We start from the raw sequence: 22,810 nt of genomic DNA on the forward strand, positions 1-22,810 counted from the left end.
AACGGATTGTTGCAATCGTTTGTTGCGCAGTTGTACCATCCACCAAAAACTTGGCATTATCTAGCGTTGGCTGTTTTTTTTTATGGGTGTGAGATGCATTTATGCACACCCTTTCGAGTTTGCTTTTCCGTTTGCTGGTGTTGGGTGTGTTGGGTTGACGTTTTCACTCTTATTTGGCAAATTTTCCACATTCTTCCGGTCCCGGCCCTTTCTTATCGCGACCCCAAACCAACGAATGAAATCGAAATTGCATTTCTTGCCCAATTTATTTGCCATTGTGCGAGTGGCTACAAATTGGGCATTTTGCTGCACATTTCGTCCGGGTTCGGCCGGAGGGAATGCATTTGGGCGAGTTGTTGTAGATAAAAATTAAAATACTTTGTGGCTTTCGAACAAATCAACCTTGTGTGTGATCTTTGCCGATTAATTGGGATATTGATGGTTACATATACAGCTTGTTTTTCTGCAATTCCAAACAATATTTCATTGTGTTTGCTTCAGTGTCTATCTAGCACAGCATTTGATCTCGTTCTTTTGGATTGATCTCCTTTAATAGTGTCGGCAAAATTGCAAAGGACTCGCCACACTTGTTCGAAAGCGAATGGAAGTCCTTTGGCAATCTTAATCAAAATTAATTAAAATCTCCTTCCATCGGACAATCGGACTCGACGGCCGTCCAGTCGCCAATTATTTGTTGACCGCAGCCGTGCATCACTGGATGCTTTGGACATCTCACCTCGGCCATTGCATTTCATTCCACTTTACGATAACACCATCGCAATGCATACAGTAAAGGACAAAACAAGTGCAACTCACGCAATTGCTTGGCATAAGAGAATAGATTTATTGATAGCTGAGATGAAATCCACTTACATACAAGATTTGAAAAATATGTTTAATTATATTGAAAATCCATTTTAATTAAACTCAAAATATAGCGCCACTGTACGGATAAACTGCTTATATAACTTTAAAACTATAACTTAATTAAACTTTACTTTTCAAGTAAATAAGACAACTATAAATCTTCCGATTAGACATTGTAAATTCGGATTTAAATCCTGTGATGGAGTTGGTCATTGCCATGATGTGATTTGTTCAGATATGAAAAGTAGACTGAAGATCATTAGCTTGTTGAAATGTTCATTATGACTTCTTCTCTATTCTATTCTATTCGATAAAGTTTTATTATTTGGAGGTAGTTGCGAAGATTTTCTACATATGATGCTTATACAATATGATACGTCTGGTGGTTTATGGATATGTCCATAAACCATAGACAGTGCTTTCGGAGGCCGATCAATGATCTCGCCATTTCGAATTGGCAGGTCAGGGCATGTAGAGGAGAAGAATAAATTACGAATTTAGCAGATCATAGATCCTTCAAGGATAGAATAGTTGTTGCATATTATATAAGGATGTGGGAAAGAAGGTCCTCGTCCGTGAACTCGTTGACAGGATCAAACGAATCTCAATTTGTCGGAGATCGGATAAAATCATATTTAAAGGAATGTAATTCCCTCAAACTGCAATAATCGAAATAATAATTAGAATAAAAAAAAGGCATCTTATAATACATATTTTTAAGCATATAAAAAATATTAAAATTAAGCAGTTTCATCGATCTTTCGTGTTGCACTTGTTTCGTCCGATACTGTAAGTCCCCATTGTACGAGTGTTAAATGAAATTTTATAGCCAATTGAAATCGATTGATTTCAAGGCGCGAGTGTGGGTTTTGTTTTGTCCACCATCTTGCCCGGTGGAATGTCGCTCCGAAAGTCACCCCTTTCACGCTGTGCTCCGACACACACCCCGTCACAAGAATTCGATCCCCGCCGTACATGAAGATGAAGTCGCAGCTGTGATGCTAACGTCGCCGATAACACATTATTTTGACAGCCATCACAACGAGGACGAGCCGGTGGATCTGAAATTATTGCCAAACCTCGTACCGACGCGTATCGCTCGATCTCGACCCGAATGCGCTACTCCACTTTAATCGGCAGCAATATTGATGGCCGTTGTTTACGAGCCATGTACGACATATGTTTTCACGAAAAAGTTTCGTATTTTGGAGGTGCAAATGGATTAACGCACGGGTGTGGCGGGTTGTGAAGATTCGAAGAACGCGACAACGGACGCGGCCGAAAGTACCTGTAGCTGAAGGGTTTCCAAGCGTTATCGCGCAAACGGAATCGTGATGCTGGCCTGTGGACCACAAAAGCTACCCTTTCTGCTTTGTTCCCTGTGCTCTTTTCTATCCCATTATACTGGGCCGGACCGAAGTGATTCTAAATCAATTAGATCTTTTTATTTCGAAAATGGGATGTATATTCTCAACGGACGAAGCAGGTCCAATGTGTTCTCCAGGCATTACTGATTACAATCGGAAAATCATAAATTTCTAACAAAGATCGAGCAATAGTGCCAGCCAAAGGGACGGGAATTAACAGTGTTTAGCCGTGTTTTCTGAAACTGCATGTCCGTTAGGTGATGTTTCGAAAAGATTCTCCTACTCTCTGGTTGTCGTTGCCGTGCAGGGGTTTCGGGATTGTCCTTCCATCTCTATTCCTTTCATCCTTCGTACTCAATCCGGTGTCCACACTATAGTCTTACTCGTCTATGGTCCTTTTTGTAGGTTCTCTTTGGTTTCTTTCAAAAGTGGTTTATTTTATTAAATGTTTACTGCAGCCCTAATCGTGCCCTCGGTCATCACTCTGTAGGCCCTTGTCATATGTCGTCGTTTGATGACGATCGGGTAATTTGGTCAATGATCGAATCTTTTTTCCGGGAATGTGATGGGCTCCGGGAACGAGGATTATAACCGTCATGGTTTGGAAGGATTCGAAGGCAAAAAGGATTATGGGATGGGAACTGATCGATGTCGGTCAAAAAACGTCTGGTCTGGTTCACAAACCGAGAAATCAATTCGGTATCGATCGTACATGATGTACGTCCAAAGGTTTGTGTAGTTGGTGCACAAAACGGTGACACACGATACGATTAATGCATTTGTAAATGTAAAAGATTGTCGAGGATCACTATAAAACGTTTTGGTACGATTTAAGCATATTCAGTTTTGGGGACATGTGTCAAGGAAATGTGATACTTCACCAGCAACAGCTTGCTTCCGTATCGGCATGGACAATATGTTGCTTAGAAATTTAGCAAACAACCGAAACCTTGCCATAACGGATGCTTCACAGCAAAACTGCAACAACACAAAGAGTGAAAGAAGGACCAAATTTCGCCTGCAGAAAGAAACGATCCTTCCCAATATCCAGAGACATCGAACGTTTTCTGTTGTTGTTTGGTGAAATGGGATTTAGATTAAATCGCGTTTTTCGGGATCATATGGTGCCCGGAAAAAGGAAGCCAAAATCTCCGGAACGGGAAGGCTTAACATAATTGGAAAGTGGTGAAAATGAGTTTAAACTGCAGTGCCCTTTCTACACCCATCTGGCGCTTGGATTGAAGCATTCCAACCGTACGGCAACACGAAAAGCATCACGGCCATGCATTATTAGTGAGTCTGGTTTCGATCAACTTCTGCACGGCACAAGCAGACTGCTCGCAAGTGTGCAATGCGACAAACTTTCGGTCTTGTAAGACAAACCGAAACTTTGCTTCGGTTTTTCGGTTTGACTTGTGATGGATTTTTGGGCAAATGTGGTCGTCGAAAGCAATGCCATCGTGTCTGTAGCACGGTAAATGGAAAATCAACCACCTGCCAACAATTCGTGCAATCGTGTGCGGTTCGAGGGATATTATACGTGTAGTGAGCACATGAGCGATAAGGTCCCGTTCGTGTAGATAGTGTGGTTCATTAAAAATTAAATCGTTCTGATTGATTTTCGAAGTTCGGCGAGGAACACGAACAAGTTCCCCGATTTGATCGACGATATCACTGTTGAGTAATGCATTTTAGCGAGTGGAAATTTACCAACGAGTAATGGTATTTATTTTTCTGATGATCAAACAAATCTACAAAAGTTGTTAATTTTCCATCCAATAAAACTGATTTCGCGGGATCGTAACGATGAAGACTTATAAATTACACTGCCTGTACATGCGCAAATCCTGCGCAGAGACTCTCAATCTCATTATCATAAAGCAGGGAAATGCCCGTAAAATGGAACGCGAAAACGGAGGGAATTGCAAATGTGTATTGATTATAAATCTAACGCAACATGTTTGAATTCGAGCAGTACCACCACCATTATTTATTGCACACTTACTGCTCCACCTTACGGGGTTTTGGCATACAAGGGATAGCGTTACCATGGTCCACACTGTGGTACGCAACGAATTTTATTTACCCAGCACTTGGAAGTCAATAAGCGACTGGGGCCCTGTGGCCATTTTAAAACCCCAAAAACCAAATGAAGCTGTTCTACAAAGGAAAGGGGCAGTATCGTACGCATCGGTACTGAAACAAAACCGAAACACATAAAACTTAACCCCGCGAGCGACGCGCTTGCAAGAAACAAAGCCTCCAAAACCGGCGCAAAAGCCCACAAACGGAGTGTACCTCCCGAAAAGCGAAAAGCAATTTCTACCTTCGGCTCGTAAAGAAAATAAAATTTCCGCACAAATTGGCCAAACCGCGAATCTCGTGAGGAGCGTTTTGTGTGTGTGTTTGTTTCCATTTCATTTGGGCCTCGGAATAGGGGCAATAGGGGGACTCGTCCATTATCACTTTTTGTACCGTGGCCGTTAGGTTCAACGCCGCCCGCTAGGTTCCGTGGAAGGTAGAGCGTCATAAAACCGTACTCGTCCCAACATTCCAGCTTCCCCAATCAATTTATGTATTTCGTCCTTTTCGATGCGGTTGATGTGTAGTGTTGTTGTGGTTGCTCTTGTTGTTACACACACCGTTCTGTTTCGGTTGAAATGGGTTTCGGTTTGGTTTGTTTGTTTCTGCCGTGAAGATCACCCAATCGTACCAGGCGCGGTGGTGGTTCGTGAAGGCCACGGTTCGGTCTGGATTTATGATCGCGCCAGCGCACGGTGGGATAAGGAGTGGATATTGGGAAAAATCTTTGAAGACAATATTTTAAATTTTAAAGCTGTTTACAACATGATGTTTAATATTAAGTTACAATAACTTACAAACATATTAGCATAGTAACTGTTAAATGAAAGGTAATTGTAGTTTTTTGTTGTCGTATACAATATTATAAACAACTCGTTACTATTTTAGTCTTTAAGTATTTAAAACATGCTAAGTAGAAATAGATTGAAGCTGAGTTAAACCAATTCAAATTTATTGAACAATTTAACATTTCTTTCCACGAACATAAAATGTTTTGGGACATTTAGAAAGACAATTTTCAAAAGATTGGTATATCAAATCGCGCAACTAGTTAAAAACAGTCGATGTCAGATTTTACTCCCATCAAAGCTCTCATGTTAGAGGACATCGAGCTAGCAACTAACAACTAGATCTTCCCCTCTTTAGGAACCTTTTTGAGGAAGGAATTCATAAACTGCTTCAGTTATAACCCAAAAATAGATATGCTGTGAAGGAATTCTCAGAAAGGAGCAGTATTTTGTAGAGACAGCTACACATTGCATCATCTGGTACAAGGTTCTTCAATAAACATTTAAAAATATTTTTATTATTATTATTCTACCAAATTCTACTAAACACTAAACAATCTTATACAGCCATGATAACATTAAAAGCAATATGGGTCATAATAAAACCAAATTAGTTGTTTCTAGTTAAGTCTGCCTTTTTTAACAAATTCTCGATAAAAAAATTATACAAACCTTATTTTTTATATGTATCGCAACTTCATCAAAAATATTCCATAACGATAGAAATTAATGTCCACTTTTCTGTTCTGACGCTCACCCACCGTGCAACACCAGGATTCGACTGCGCGAGTGTTAGTAGTGTTCGTTGCAGTTAGAGTTCATCTTTGGTTTTTTCATTTCAATAATAAAAAAGTTGATCACAGTGGTGATCTGTTGGCATACATTTTCATACACCCGACAACATACAACATCCGGATGCTGCCGGAGTTGCGGAGAGTGCATCAGCAAAAAAAAAAGAAAATGCTATTCAAATATCTCATGGAGACACTCGCGGACCGTTTTTGATGAGCTTTTCCCAGAATCGAGAGCGTAAATCGACGTTTGTTTGGTTACGGATTGAAAGCATTGGTGGATGAGTTGTGTTCCAGAAGCGGATACTGCGGAGGATAGGGGAACACAAACGCACCGGGGGGGCAGACAACGAGGAGGCTTTTAATGCTATTAATTGGTTGCCATTAAATGATTTATATTGCCTCTAAACCACCATCGCGGACCCGAGATCGGTACCGGGATTGATGGCCGGGACGTGATTTTGTGGCTATTTTCCGTCCAACCGTATATCTTGCCTCCAATCGACAGCCACGAAAGCAAAGCGAGCTGTGGCAAAACATATGACAAATAGCGCAAACGGTGCGGTACGGTATTGGTCCGCAGTGGGAAAGGTGTTGTTTGCAGCGAGTGTTTCGGTTTTTTGGCCACGAACGCACGGCAAAGCATTATTCTTTGAAATAGTTGTACGTACATTCCGCGGTACGATTTGCCATTTGTTTTCCCCAATCTTTTTGCACATGATTTGCCGTTTGCGATAAGAGACCGTGGCGACTTTTGATTGATTGACAGGGAGAAAGCACACGGATACGATTGTCGGACGATTGGATGAAAAGTGATTATTGTTTGAGAAAAATCATTTCTTTGTTGGAAGAAACTAAAACTTAAGAGACTGACTCTTTCCCAGCTAGTGTACGTCCTGGGTTACAAATCACTTTGCGTTTAACGAACCGCACGCACCAGAACTGAACAAGGTTAGGGGTGAACAAATGGATGAATTCCTCACGCTGGGCTTTCGGTGCTTAACGCACCAGCACGATGCTACTAAGCGCTTTGCCGCGTAATCCTTTAGCTGAATAATTTTTGGGCACTCCCACTCTCCGGTCCGGAGCTCGCCAAGGGCCAACGATGCAGATGATCCATCGGAATCGACCGGAGCTATCAGATGGTTTGCATCAGTTTTTCCAACCCAGTCCATCCACCGGGGTCCGTTATCAAGATTCAAACGTATCACGAACGCATCGTCCGTCTATCAAGCGGTCCAGGGCGTTTAACCGGGGGAGCGATGCGGACGGAGGGCAACGAGTTATGAAGTTCTATTTTTCATGTCAGAAAAACTTTCGCTACACTCGGTGTTACACAGTGCGTTCGTGTGCTAACGAGGCTTAGACCAACGTTTGGCAGGCTACCAAAACTGCAGGCCGTCAGTGCGAGACATCGATCCCAAGGGGTTTAGCGCGGGTATGTACGGTGCTTGGACAAGCAACCGAAACAGCGAGTCCAACTTTGGGTCCGTTCTGTTTCCGAAGAGTTGAAAGATTTGAGTTTTTGAAGAAGATCTTTGATAAATTTTCAACTTTCAGCTTCCACCTTCATTCCTCGGGATCGACCGAACCGCACGAACCTTGCCTGGCAAAAGTGGCAAGGTAGGTTGATTCTTTGAATCCATTAAACATTCCTTTCCAACTTCCTTTGCCTTTGCGACCGGGCGAATTGAATGCAAAGTGCCGCCGGGACCGGGCCGGGTTCGGTACACGACTGTGAGGCGGGAGAGTGTTCTAAAATTTAAAACCTCAAACATAAACGGCACGCTAGAACTTGCAAAGGCTTGAAGACAAAGTAGCACCGTCCGGCGAACGCTGGAGGTGAGAGATCGCCGAAACGAAAACATACTTTAAGTCGGAGCACATTAAGATATATAAATACCGATTGGTGTATTTTGACTCGATTGACGGATTCAGATTTCAAGCCGATGATTGCGGGGCGGGCTACGAGCGGATCGCTTGTGCCATGAACGCCTTTTGACGTATAGCGAACCCAAAACGAGACTGTACTGCGTTTTTACTGCGTCATCGTCAAACGGTACAGATGGGTCGGAGCTCCCTCCGTTTCCCAATTATGGTTACGTACTAACGAGCTTTTTCGAAGGCTTTCGGGGATCAAGTGATGGAATTAGGACTCGGAGTGACATCAGGTGTGGAGAAGAATGGACTAGAACTGGGGGTGCTTTTGGTCAGTGATCTTTGTTGTTTGGTTAAGGCAAAGGACGCTTCTAAAAGTTTGGAACCTCAATTGCAACAAGTGAAAAATTTTAGTGCAAAGAAGTTGTTTAATGCAATGTTTAATGTTTAATGGAGTTTTTTTGCTTATATCAACAGTGAGAGCATCACACGAACAAACAATTCACCTCAATGTTAAAAGAATTCAACAGATATTAACAAAGGGTAAAGGAAGACAAAACTCGAAATTGATTTCTTCAAGCACAATCAAAAAAATTCACGAGGTTTGGTTTAATATTTGCTAAACTTCATCATCCTTCCACCTAGATAGAGTTAAGCAAAGTAGTTTAACATAAGATCGTGATCTACACCTCAAAATAAATACTAGATCTTGAAGGATTAATTCAATCAGAACTCTTAATGGGACGTACGATTAAATCTTCACAGGTAATCAGCATATCAGGTTCTGGTTATTGGCGGAGAGATTTTTCCTCAACGGAACGGAGACTATTCGTCCGATGTATCTGTGAATTCAAACATTTAGATACATATTACTGTAGACAAATTATTAATATATAATGAATATTAGACAATTACGAAGCCAACTATTTAAAAGTCGTCGTAAATGTCATCTGCGCTTTAATTAATTTGATAACTTAAGCATGACAGTCTCCTTTTGCGATCATTTGAAACAATTTTTGTTCAATTTTTTGACCAATCACTTAACACAAATCAAATCGTGCGTTCAATTAAAGTGACGTACTGTACTCCTGAACTTATCTAGTGCTTTCTCATTTCGAACCCATCCAGTCAATCAAATGCTTGTAGTTTATTGAGTGATTCTGTAGTTTATGGGGATTTTAAAAATACCATACGATGACTTTTTAATGCGAAGCATCAAACCGAATCGATCTCCGAGCCTTGCACCACATGCCACACGGTGACGTGCACATAAATTCACCTAGCCCCCGGCATGACCAGCAGAGCCCGTTGGACGTGGTTTAGGTTCGATTTTTCGGAATTTGATCAGCGTAGGTTTACGATTCCGGTCTCGCATACATTGTACCGGGTGCAGTACCAGTTTTTGCTGTGCTTCCCGGAAGAGTTTATCACCTTACACCCGTGAGGTGAGCTATTTTATGTATCCGCTCCAACCGAACGATTCATCAATGAAGCTGGAGGGTGCGGGAACGTTATACGAACTCCACATTTTAGAGTGGATCATAATAAAGATGTTCCGGAGCGATTTTATTTGCTCTTGCATGCTTGACAGTGCGCCATAAACATATTTCACCCGGGCGGACCGGGTTTTTCATCGGTCTAATCGGTTTTTGAAGGGTATGGTTCGAATGCTTCGAACGGTCAATCGATTTGAGTGACACGTATTGCGGTCAATCGAAATCGCAGCACGATTACAGTTTTGATCGCCTCGGAATCAATTTCATGCCCTTCGGTAACCTCTGGGGCGATAAATTAAAAACACCACACCCCGATGTATGCGGACAGACAGACAGTCAATCTAGTCGCTTCTTTTGTTCAACATATGGCAATCTAGTATGAGTTTTTCTGGAGCAGAAGTTACTAGAAGAGTCATTTTGGGAAGTATACTGATACATATGCAATGTTTTTTGTTGTAGTGTTTGTTGTTATAATTAATAAAGTAAATATTTCTCGTTTAATTATAAATAAACTTTAAATTTTTTATACTTTTCCAAAATCTTTTACGACTTGGGCAAAATATATTAAACAAGAAGCATAATCGGAGTCACCGACAGAGTATGTACACAAACAACAGCTGATGGCACGCACCCGGACACAACTGATGGAAAATATCAAAAGTTACAACAGCTCACCGGCACCAGTTGGCATTCGCCAGTCGATAGTGTCCGGCCAACAAATCACCCGAGGAAAATTAATTAATTTTGTATCATATTTGATCAAACGGTCGACGAAAGAGAGATATCTCCGACCTCCGACAGGCAGGTCGAACAGAGTGCGAGAGTCTTCCGGCACCTGGCACCGTTTCCGTCCACATTTTGCTTTGCTTCATTTTGCGCTTCCAAAGGATGATACCTATAAGAAGACAATGAGCTCGGCACCGTTTCAGCTTCAGAAGCAAATAGGCATGTCTAAATGGTGTTTTGGACCGGTGCGGATGTGAGACTGGCGATATTTTCTTCCAGCGATACTGTGAAGATACGTACTGCGAATGAAGATTTAAGGCTTCAGCATCAACTGGAACACTCTCCCACCCGGAGCCCGGAACCTGCTGAATGAAATATGCGAATCCTGTAATGGTCTGATAATGGAATGAAGCTCGTTATTTCGGTGGCAAAGTGAATAATGCTGAAATTGCATTTGCATAAAATATGTCCCCTTCAGTGTCGGGGAAAACACAACAACGGATACGGATACGGAACGAACGACAAACAGAGCGAGAGTCAAAATCCCCGGGCCCGAAAGTGCGTCACCGTTACCAGTTCGATTTCGCTGCACCTGATGATCACCGGGGAAGTTGTTGATGGTACCGTCCTATCTGCCACGACTTATCGCATCGATGCAGTGCCAGTATTGGAACACCACCGTCACGATGGTGGCTTACCGAGAATTGCAATGTCTGACTGGGCCGTAGTGTTACCGCCCACGGGTAAAGACTGTCCGCTTCTAATTACATAATGCTCCAATAAATTCATTATTAATAACATCGAAGCCACAGTACAAGGGTGTAAATGCAATAATGCAATTAAATTTATAACACATGCGCGCCAACTTGCCAAAAAAAAAAGAAGGAGAACCCAGTACCACATGGCCCTGTTCATCGGCTGCAATCGTTAGTGCATCCTGGGGGCTTCCGATTGGCTTCCGGTGCAGACACACGTAATGCTGCCAACCACGTTGCCCGCCCGGGGAACGAGAAGCCAAGAGCATGAATCTTACTTCCGGACCGTGTATCGGGTTGGCCGCTCTCGGTTGACAATGGTGGCAGGTAATAGGGGTGTTTGAGCTACCCATTTGCTGCGAAAGCCGAGTACCAACAATGCCGACTTGCACAATGACTGCAAAATGGTGTTCAGGTCCCATCTCCCCGGTCTCGGATGCACGCTGGTCAATCTTTTGGGCTGCTGGAGATACACAAAGCGACCTCACAGGGAAAAGGGTTGCCATTTCGAGGAAATCTGTTCCGATGCTCCGGATGCAATGGATGGGTGGCTTTTAATTTGGAATCCGCATAAAATATCGTTGTACCGTATCGAGTACGAATGGGTTTCGGTTGGGCCATATTCACCGAACACGGGCAGCGTGTGCAACGATGCACTTTTGCAAAACTCGTACCAGGGCAGCGTGGAGTGTCCTAATGGTACCGTCTCGCTGGCTGCAAAGCTGCTCAAAACAGGGCGTGGAATTATGAGATTAGCAAATTGAACGGTCAGTGAAAGAGCATAAGACAAACATGAACATTGCCTTTGAATTGATCGAAATGTTGAGAATGCCATTTTTGGTTTTGGTCAATATCTATACATAAAGGTGTTGAAGAATACTAAAATATCAATCACAACTTCTTTAAATGATGTATATTATTACCAAACTTTCAAAATTACTTATGCAACATTCGTCTTTTATACAAACACATGACTCTTATCATTATGACGTGTTAAATGACAAATTCCCGCAAGGCGCCATGAGACCAGCATTAATTAGATGCAAATGTTTCTGCCACGGTGCGCAATATTTCGTCGTCGTACATGTCGGACCTCAAACAAATTGCGTTACCTCAAAGAAGTGTTACAACAGCTGGTAATTACACGTAAAACTGGAGCTGCTACCCAGCTGTAGTAATATTTTAAAAGCTCAATTTAATTGCACCGGTATTAAGCAAACATGACGGGAATTGAGCGAATGGAGTGCCCCGACCAGCGGGCCCGAGAGTGATAAAGCGTGTTCGTGAAACTGCCAACGCGATATGTTTCACTTTTCCCGATCAGCTTCCAGAGATTTTCGCGACCCCGGGCTGGACCGGCGCAGGCGAACGATTCCGGGGCAAGGCGTGTGTAATAAGTTAATATTTTATGCTCACATGTTGGCCGGTAATCGGAGGAGTCACGGCCGTGCTCGAAAAGGTTGTCAGGCCCTCGGGGAGTTGGAAAACGCACTAATGCGGGGCAATTACTTGTGTGCGTACATCTCGCTCTAGCACTCGCTAGCTGTTGTGGCAAGCTGTGCCGAACGCGTTGGACAAAGTGTTAGAAACGTCCGTGGTTCGCGTTTGCTTGGGCACTCCCGGATAGTAAATGGACGAAGTCAACCCCGACGCTCGATGGGTTCATTTGCATCGGGCTGGAGAAATCCTTCGCAGATAAAAATGAGACTGCACCCGTTGCGAACGCCCTGAACCATTAGGATCCCACCACCTTAAGGCTCCACTCCTGGGTACTACGAAGACTCGCGAGCGCCATTTCGCACGGTACACACCACTACGTACCATTAGCTGAAACGATTTATTAGGTGCTAATAAACGGAAGAAATAAATAAAGACAGCATATAAACGGAAGGCGCTCCGGCACGGTTTAGTAGTACGGTGAAGTGAATCATGTAGTGTAGACCACAAGCCAACATAAGCGAACGAAACCCGTGTGTAGTGAGAACGAACCAATCATACAAATCATAACTCATTAGCGACGGGTTGCGCGTGGGAAGTCGTTTCATACGTTGGTGGAGATTTCGATTCCATCGACCCAGGACCAGATCGTTCCCGATCGGCTACGAAGACCCTTATCAAGGTGAAATGGCGAAACACACACACAGACACGCAGGGTGTAATAAATGGGAATCATCAGCAAACAAATTAAACGTTAATAGATAACATGTTTTGCAATCGTAAAGTGTATCTCATTAAACATTGTATTGCGTGATGGGGTTGTTAAAAATGAGCCAAATGGAAACATATTTTTATAGTTTAATTAAAATATTTATTGACATGCTTTATAATCATCGTCTTGCTTTGGAATAGAGCTGAAGAAATGGAAATGATGCATCTTATCAGGTTCAGGATGTTTAAAGTTTAAAATTTTGCTCTCAAATATAAATGTTTTGAGAATATAACAAAAAAAATGTTTAAATATGATGTTTATGCTAATTAAATAAATCGTCATTTCTGACATATATTTAATTCGGTAAAATAAGTTCATTCGTTTTATAACTTCATTAAAAATCAATAACTTTCTTAAACATTTTACAGATTTACAAATTTGTGTCAACTATATACAATTCGCAATATTATTTCCATTCTGATTTTATTTTTAAACTTCTAAATGCGTCTTTTAGTGAAGTCCTTAAGAAAATTCTTATTAGCGAAGTACTCATGTGGTAGAATTTCCCTATTTTCGATTGATCCAAATTGATTGTGTCTCTGGAAGTTTTTCCAGAAAATGTTGGTATTCGCTTGCGCGAGAACCACACCATATTGTAGCTGCACTGAAACTTGTCAACCAACCTTCTGTTGACTAACTTTAGCCATTTCTGGTCAACCAGTACCATATAGTTGATGTCTGTAGATATATAAATTTAGAGTTGGCGTTACGGAAGCTACTCATAATAAATAAATTCCTTCCAGCCCCAGCAAATCCATAGAAAAATCCTTCCAAGTCGTTAATCACTGTTTAAGCTGTTTTGTATGAAATTCTGCTAAATCCGAGGACTGGTTTCTGTATTATTTAGAACCTGGTTCAATATTAATTATATTCATCTCTATAACTTCTTCTTAGAGTATCAAACATAAGTGTCCACATAATGATGAAACGCACTGTACAAAAGCCTAGTTTGTTCTTCAGTTTAATTTCAAATCAGAGCCCGAAACATTCCATTCACAGGTCAGTTATTCAAATAATTTTCCATTGGTAGGTGGTTCTATCACAAGCATCTCTCTTTTATTTACGATTGAATATCTTTGTTGGTTTTATTGCCCGTTCTTTGCTAGATGCCCAATAAGGCGAGATATAAAGACAAAGCTCAACGCATCTGGTCCATCTGACAAACAGAAAAGTTCTTATATTTGTTTGACCCCGATTCTGTTGCTCCCTGGACGCCGAGTTGACGAATTTCTAACCTGAAAAAAAAAACACTCAAATATGAAACAGATAATAGCACTTAACGTGTCCCACAAGTGGAACGGACTTGTTTGCATCCGAGTGCGGTCAACGATGAAGGTGTTGATGCTGTACGCTTCGATTTGCTGCGTACAAGTCAAAAGGGGAATACTTTTCCCAAGCCATCTCCCAAAACCGGCATTCCGTACGAAACAGCTGTTTGCGGACGGGGACAGAATTGACGCCAGCTCAGCACACCGGTTCTATGAATAATTCAAATAGAAAATATTTATGTAAATAGTGTAACCCTATTATTATCGTCATCATCGTCGCCTTTACACCATTATTTTGATCGACGCCCTACCTACAAAGAGCGCCAATGTTCGTCCGTCTGTGCCGGGGATAGCAAAGTCCCACCCGATCGGGAAGCGTCGATGAAAAGTTTCTCCACAAAAATCAAACAAGTGTCCGGGTGTCGCTCCGGGAAAGCGATTCAATGGGCATCGGGGTAGGGTTTTGGCTGACGCTTCGGGAAGTTTGGAACTTTTCCGGAAGATATCCAAACCAGCTCCATCTGTTTCCTGCTTCCCAGCGCTCGTGCTTTGTTGAACGTGAAATTTGAATTATTTAACAAATTAAATATTGATTCAGTCTAATTTGTTATTCAAACTTTTCCAAAAAGGTTTATACTCCGGCATCGCTTCCGAGTGCCGCATTTTGGGCAGGGTGGCAAAGTTGCGTCCTTGCCACGGTAGGAGTCTGCAAAGTTCGTATCAATATGCATAACTTCTCGAGTGCGGAAGCTTTTAGCGGTGTGCCAGAAGCTAAGAACCTGTTGATTCCATGACGGAAGGGAAACTCGGCAGGTTTCCCAAAATCGAGAGTGTCTGTGATTGTTCTTGAAGCTTTTGTTTCGCTTAATTTTCTTCCTCCACCCTCTTTTTGCCCCGATGCATCACCGCCGTTTCCTTTTCACCGTGGTGAAAAGTGTCTCCTACCCGCATTAAGCTCGTACCGTTGCAGATTTACATAAATTCTTCAACGCAAAGCAACCCGGCCCGGGGCTACTTAGCACGAGGCGAAGAGATTTATGAACCGCCAGCACAGAAATATGCTTCATTCATTGGTGATTTTCGGGCGAAACAGCGAACAGGACGATGCCGGAACTTTCTACCTCGTCCTCCGGAAGTAAGTCACCGTGCGTAACAGGATTTATGAGTGGTGCCGTTGGTTGAGCTCTAAATCCTTTCTTAATGAGCAAATTAGGACGCGAAACAAAAGACAAGGATAGTTTCCTCGTGGGTCTTGCGGGGGTAAATTCATTCCGACGTTTGGAAACAGGTAAACTACGAACGGTGTCCTAAATGTCCGGTAGCACACGGAACAAAAGCGATGGAAAAGTGGGACCAGGTACTTTTGCCCACACATTCTGGTTCGGTTGGCAACATTCAAATGTCCGGTTTTGATTGTTCGACATGGAAATATTCAACTAAGCCACTTTGCTAACTCGTTTTGCTCCGGAGAAGGACAAAATAATGAACCGACCGGGGTTTGATCCCTTTTGTCCGAGTGCCTTGAGGATTCGGGGGTTTCGTTTCATACCGAAACATTGAAAAGCTTTCTGTTAATCACATTTAGATAGTTTGCATTGTTCGTAGCATAAACGTTTGCCATTTCCTGTTCACACGGTGGCACATGTCTGTGAAAAAGAGGGAACTTTTATGTTGTTTCACTCAAAAAGCAGCATGTCTGTTGAGCACGTTAATTTGTTTTTGCTGTTATTTTAATGTAGGATCTTAAAACTTTTACAAACGGTTGTACACGTTTGACAGATTTTTAACAAATGTTACATATGTGATTTAATTTCAACTTCCGGTAAATAAAATGTACATGTTTATAATATGTTTTTTTATTCTTTTTCATAAAATACCTTGACCAGCTCGACCAGCTTGACCTGTTGATATTTCGAGAAAAACGATAATAGTTTTGGTCATTCAATGTTGTCTTTACCTACGAAAATTTCAGGGTTTTGTGTGTCTCTACTTTGTCTTACAATTTTGTAAGCTTTTGTTTGTCTCTTTAATTTTTTTCTAATTGATTATAATTGTTTTACTGTTAACTCATTCTATTTTTTCCAGGTTTTTAGTTAGTTAGTTAAATTTTCAATACATTTTTTATTTATATTTGTTTTTTTTGTTCTGGTTTTCTTTGTGCTATGTTCATTTCGAGTCAGTAATTTTTATTTTTTCAAATTGAATATATGTCTGAGTAGCTTGCATTTAATTTAATGTGTTTTTTGTATAGTTTGTCTTTCTGCGCTGGCCAGATCACTGTAGATTTTAATATTTCATCGATTTCTATTTAATAACATGAATCATTACAGGCTTTCATCGCTTAGCCTTTGGTCAATCCGTCATAAATATGATTATGTCTCGTAACCACAAAGAGAGAAAGAGCGCGTGTGTGAGTATAAATATCTCCAAAGAAACGCATCGACATTATCCAGTTACACATCGCCATCGTCACCTACGGAACCACCGTTTCGGAACATTTTCTCCGTTTTCATCGGATCCGATCGGTCACACCTTCACCGCTTAGGCTAAGTGGAATCATCTATCAGCGATGTTTACCATTCCTTTGATACGTTGAGCGGGATACCGTTGAGCTGTGTGCCTGCTACTCTCTAGCCGCGACCCGTACTGGCCAAGGGCAAACTGTCAAGGGATTGGGAGAGAAACATATGAAAAATAACCAACGGCAACCGGTAGCCCATCGCGTAAACGAAACTTCACCCAACCGGTTCTAACGACGGTCCAAACCGTCCAGAGCACCGATCGGACCTCCCGGAATGTATAATCTTCTCCACCGTATTTCCAAATACACTATTAATGACTGATCCTAGATTAAATAATTGTGAAACAGGTCTCGCCGAAAAACGGGTGGACCTCCAGCATGTGCTCCACTAGTGGCCCTGGTGGTACCGTACCCCGACCGCATATCAACACCGAACACCCGACTCGTTCGGGACATTGAGCACCGAAGAATGAAATTGAATAATTTCGATATTAAATTCCGTGTCGCCTTTTCGGGAGCTTCTCGTGTTTCGGCTAGCACTACGGGTTCTACCCTTTTTGTCCACCGGCAAAAGGGTCTCTTTAACAACACACCGACACCGCTCAGCTGTTGAATGCAACCAGTGTCGTTTTTGGGGTAGCTTTGAAGTGATCCTTTGGTCGACCAACGACGGAACGACGCGGCGTCGTACGGGACGTGATCTTAACAGCGGATATATGCGACTGAAACAAATTTCCCAAAATTTCTCAAACAGTGAGACTAATTTTTCTCCTTTCAGTCATAACCCGCTGCTGCTGTTTGATCAGTTGGAATGAAATCTTTTGAACTCGAGGCTTTAATGCCCTTTGAAGAAAGAGGGTAGCTGCTCGTATGCTGTATCCCATGAAGAATTGGTGAAATATTCGTCTTGCTTGAGAATCTTTATTTGGATGCGGAAGAATATTTATTCGACGGGTGCATATAGAAGGCAGGAAGGTTAGTAATAAAATGTTACAATATAACTTGGAACTCTTGGAAGGTGTGCTTGAGTTTTATTGATTTTTCCTGTCTTAAAGAACATGAATTCTTTCTTGTGTGCATGGAGAATTGTTGTTTCATTCATGGTTATACTTTTTATGTTTATTCTCCAAATAAAACTCTTTAATTTTGGTTACTGTTCCATAGAATTATTTGCGTATGTTTATCCTTTCCAGAATTAAAACGAATATTTATATTTGTTTATATATATTTACGAATATACGAAGAAATATTTATGTTTTCTTCTCGTAGGCTTATAAATATTTGCCGATAATAATGTTTGATGTTTTATTGACCCAATCTGATAGCATTTTGTGGGACTGCACGTACAAGGATATGCTTCTGCTTGTGCGCCCTGCAAATGTGCGTCTGCTGCTGAATAGAGCCGAAATTGGATAATTACGTTACGGTTGCTTGAAACCGCACGGAACCACATCCAATGTCGATTTGCCCATGTCGATAGCATCCATGTCCCAAAAAAAGGCCACTTCCACCTGGTGGGAATCGTCATCGAAAGGCGACAAACGATTCACGGTGACCCACTGGCCGGAAACCGACAAATCTTGTAAACTTTTATCACCTTCTCCTGCCGGTTCGGATCATTACGTACCGAATTGATTTCATCAAACCGGAACCGGGTGCTCTGGCGGGGCGAGTTTTGTCAAAATATTGTCCAGCCTGTACCAAGGGTACCATCTGACGTGACTTCGAGGCAGTACGACATATAAAACGCCGACACAATGAAAGCAAACTGGTACCGCACTCTCGTGCACTCCGAAGGACTGCGGACATAAACGGTCCCAATAAAACGAATAATAGCAACAATGGAGGAGACCAAAAAAAAAGACATTTCTTATGTGTGCCACAAGCGACAATAAACAGGAAAGATGTGTGGTAAATATTATGGGCTCATGATTGTGTTATGATCCAACCGGAAAGAAGCGGCCCTGGGTTTTTTTTTCACCAGCATCTTGCCTTTATGTCAATTGCTGCAGGCTGTAAAATCCAATTTTTTCCATCGTTTCCATCCGATGCCGAATTCAAAGCGGTGCCGTACCGAAACGGTGACCGTGCGGAAGATGCGAGTCACCAAACTGCCATTGAGCAAAGCAAAAAAGGACGTTGCTGGCAGCATCACCAACTGGTCACCGTTGGCACGGACTTGAAAGCGTCCCGGTAGCCTAGCAACGTGGGCTGGAATGGAAAACACGACAAAACAACCCGGCAAATCAAAAGATCACAAAGGCATTCAATGAACCTCGTTTCAGGGGGCAAAAGCAACCACATCCTCCCAAGTTCCCATTCACCGGGTTTGCATGTAAATTTGAAGAAAAGATTCCTTAATCCCTTTTGCCGAAGCTACGCGCGTCCTGGAGTTGGCGGCAGACAAACGTGAACCCCGATGTATGGTGAAATGGAATGCTGAGGATTCCAGCCGTCTCCGTTGACGTCGTGTGTCGGTTCGGCGCGTTGTTTCGTTGGGTGCTTACAGGTTTGACGTGTCTTTGGCCATGCGTACGGGTAACTACGGCATTCCGACCGGCTTTACTTACCGGATTCCGGAAGGAAATATGAATAAATCCAGGTAAGATCCGGGTGCCTTCTCAAGAAGCGCTGATTTTCGGCGCTTTCTCACACGGGCGGTATTCAGAAACCATTAAATCGGGCAGGTTGAAAGGTGTTTAGCGTAAGCTCTGGTAGCGTATGGTGAAGTGTATTAAATTTACGCTTCATTAAAACACCTGATAAGAGATTTTCCATCCATCGTACCAGGAAATATACCTAACGGTGTAAGGATGCAGTATGAGTAGAGACATTTTTCACGTTTGATTATCGTCACCAAACGTTGTTCTGTAGAGCAAATGTGTTTAAAATTTGCTCGTTAGATTTATAAACAGAACATCAAACGATACTGTAGGAAAATAATTTTCCCAAAAGAGGATGAACATAATAAAACACATGCGAAACATGTTTAAGGATTAAAACGCAACATACATTTATGCGTATTTAATCATATTTTTTCAAATTTCAATAATTAAAAGAGTTTATTGAAAGATTTAATTCTTTGGTATTTAGTATGTATTTACTTGCTCTAGTAATTAATTACCTATTTAATTATTTGTATTTGGATGACGATTGCCGATTGACAGTACGTCCTACAAGAATATTATTTTTTACAACATTACAATTATCTCCTGTCAAAAATTCTTAGATTACGCTAATTTCTTGTCAAAAGGGGTCGGAAACTGTCCTTAGTCAATATATTGAGTTTCTTCACAAAAGTTTCTTACAAAAATCTCCTAAAATTAATCAAATTATACCACACAAACTAACATAATCAAAAATAGCCTGACATCAGTCTTTCTCTGGCTCTTTTTATCTAACTTTTTTCCATAACAAAAATGTTCACAAAATCGATTAAGCAAAAACCAAGACATTCATCAAACCCCTTCCGCTTCCGATGAGAATCGACGAAAAGTTTTCCACTCCCAAGACGAGTTGTAGCTCCGCATCTTCCTCAGCTTGAATCGATCCAAAGAAAAAAAACCGCGGAGGACACCGCCGGGCAATGATATAATGAAATCAATTAATCGACAGTTTGTAAACACATAAAACATCTTCCTGGAATTGCAGTGAAGAGCTCGGAGCGGATTGTTTGGAAGTACGAGGATGGGCGGCGAGAACCGTTCCGAAGAAACTCTTGAGCGGTGACCACCGTGCTAGTGGTGTGGCACGGTTAAATTAAGCGAAAACAAGAAGCATCATTGTAGCTGGGAAGTTGGGAGTTGGGGTTTGGGGTTGCATAAAAAAAAATCCTCCCCAGCAGAAAGCGGATAAACAAAAGCGAGATCTAGCAGACGCGCAAGACGAACGGCGATTGGGCAGACATTGGGCGGATACACGGATACGGCGGGGTACCGTCCAGGAAAGGGCACAAACGAATAATCAATGCCAAGGTCTGTGTAATGGATAAGTTTGTCCGACGTTTCCCCGACTGGCCACGGGAAAACCGCGGTGGATAAGTACCGGTGAAGTGCTCCGGCGTAAATAAGGGCCTCCCGAAGGAGTCGTAGTCGCCCTGCGCCCTGTCGACGTCGTCGTAGCGTCTGTGCGGTTTGTGGTCGGTGTTCTCGGCGATGAAAGCATCATTGCGCACTTCAAGTGCTTCCGTGTCCAGCAGCAGCAGCAGCGGCCATCGTTTGTTCGTCTTTTTTTCTTGTTTCACCGAGACTTCGTTTAGCAGCTCATTCCACTTTACGGACTTGTCTTGTGGCGATCAATTCGCCACTTTACACACTGCCTTACCCTTGCGGGACCTTTGCCGTTTCTCGCGCACACACACCACCACGGACATGCAAGTGGAGCTCGTCAAAATCCCTCCCAGAGACACTCCACCCAGAATGGTCTGGCCGCAGAAAGACAAGGAATAGGAGGCTCTCGTCTCAACGACAGCATTAAAAAACCCAAGGAAAGGAAATCGTTCGATCGCGCTGTGTGGCGGATACCTTTGATGCTAATTTATTGTATTGGATTCGATCGATTTACACTTGAAATAACCTCCACTTGCAACTGGGAGGGAGGATAGCATGGAGTCACAGCAGAGGCTGAGAAGATTTCAGAATCTTCTTCAGACCGCACCGAGGGAGGTTTTTTTTTCGTGTGCTCCGAAACAGGAACCGTCGCGAGAGGCCCTCCCCCCATTCGCTGTGGTCTTTGAAGATCTCGCGGCTGTTCCGTTTCCCATCTTTGCCCAACTAAATCTCTGGCCGATCAGGGGGCGCGATTTCATCAAGAGCCGGTACTATCGAGGCATCTTATGCTGCCGTCAGCGCGTCAGTCAGCCTTAACTCCCTTTCCCGTTTGGTAGCGAACGAGATTCGGATGCAAGAAGCGGATCTTCTACCACTACCGGCATTCAACGGGCTACGGGACGGGGTGGTAAGGTGTGGCTGAGAAGCGTCAAGATGATTTCCTTCATTCTTTATGCTCACCGCGGGCGTGAAATTGTACAAACAGCGAATGCCGACTACCAGTGTTTTGCCGGTGGCATAGCAGCGCTTATGCTCGGATGTCCTTCCACCAGCGTACAATTCCATCGACTGCTCTGACCAATCGGCCGATCGTTTGGTATGCGATTGGGTATGTGTTTTGTTGTTGTTGTTGTTGTTGCTTTCTTTCACTGATCCAACAGCCCGAAAACGCGTTGCATCCGGATTGGAAATAATTTCCTTTCGGACACCTTCTTCGAGGTACAACCGTCTTAGCGGTGTGGTACCACGATCCGCAAGAAGACGATGTCCCCGCTTACCGGCGGTACCTTATTTGTACAGCTTTCAATTCGATTCTCACCATTTGCTGCCGGTTCGGCATGCTACCAATCTCATGTTTATGCCTGTTTTGTTCCTTAAAAGTAAGGAACAATTTTGTAGCGAATCGTGTGCTGTTTTGACATTGTTGACTGCATTACTTCGGCTAAGCACCGCTGTAGGTATCGCGACAAAAAGCGTGTCCGACATTGAATGGGAAGATATATAGCATAGATATTTGATTTATCGCATTAGCGACGGTATTTCAAGAGGAAGCAAGCGAACTCTTAATGAAAAGTCTTCAATAGGCAGTGTAGAGTGCTGTTTCGGGTTGTTTCGTTTGAAATATTTGATGTTGATGATTTACAGAGGGGTTTATTTGAACCATGTATAACTGTCTTTAAACTAATGTTTTTATTTATTTTTTTTATCCAAAAACTCACTTGACGTCTATACGGCCAGGCCGTTCTAACGAAAAAAAAAAAAAAAACTCACTTGACGGGGCTGAGCCAATTCATTTTTGGGTCAATGTAGTTCAAACAAAATTCCAGAGAGATAGTTCACACGTATCCTCAGAAATAGAGCTAAAATATGCACTAAATACTAAATAGATAATAAATATCGGAAAACAGGAGCAAATTAAAGTTTTATTATTACTTGAATACTTTAGTCTCCTTTCTAACTGACCCGTTTCACATAATTCCAACTGTAGTCCCACAATGGTCAGTAAACTCCATG

Source organism: Anopheles marshallii, chromosome 2, assembly GCF_943734725.1.
Source record: "Anopheles marshallii chromosome 2, idAnoMarsDA_429_01, whole genome shotgun sequence".
Lineage (NCBI taxonomy): Eukaryota > Metazoa > Arthropoda > Insecta > Diptera > Culicidae > Anopheles > Anopheles marshallii.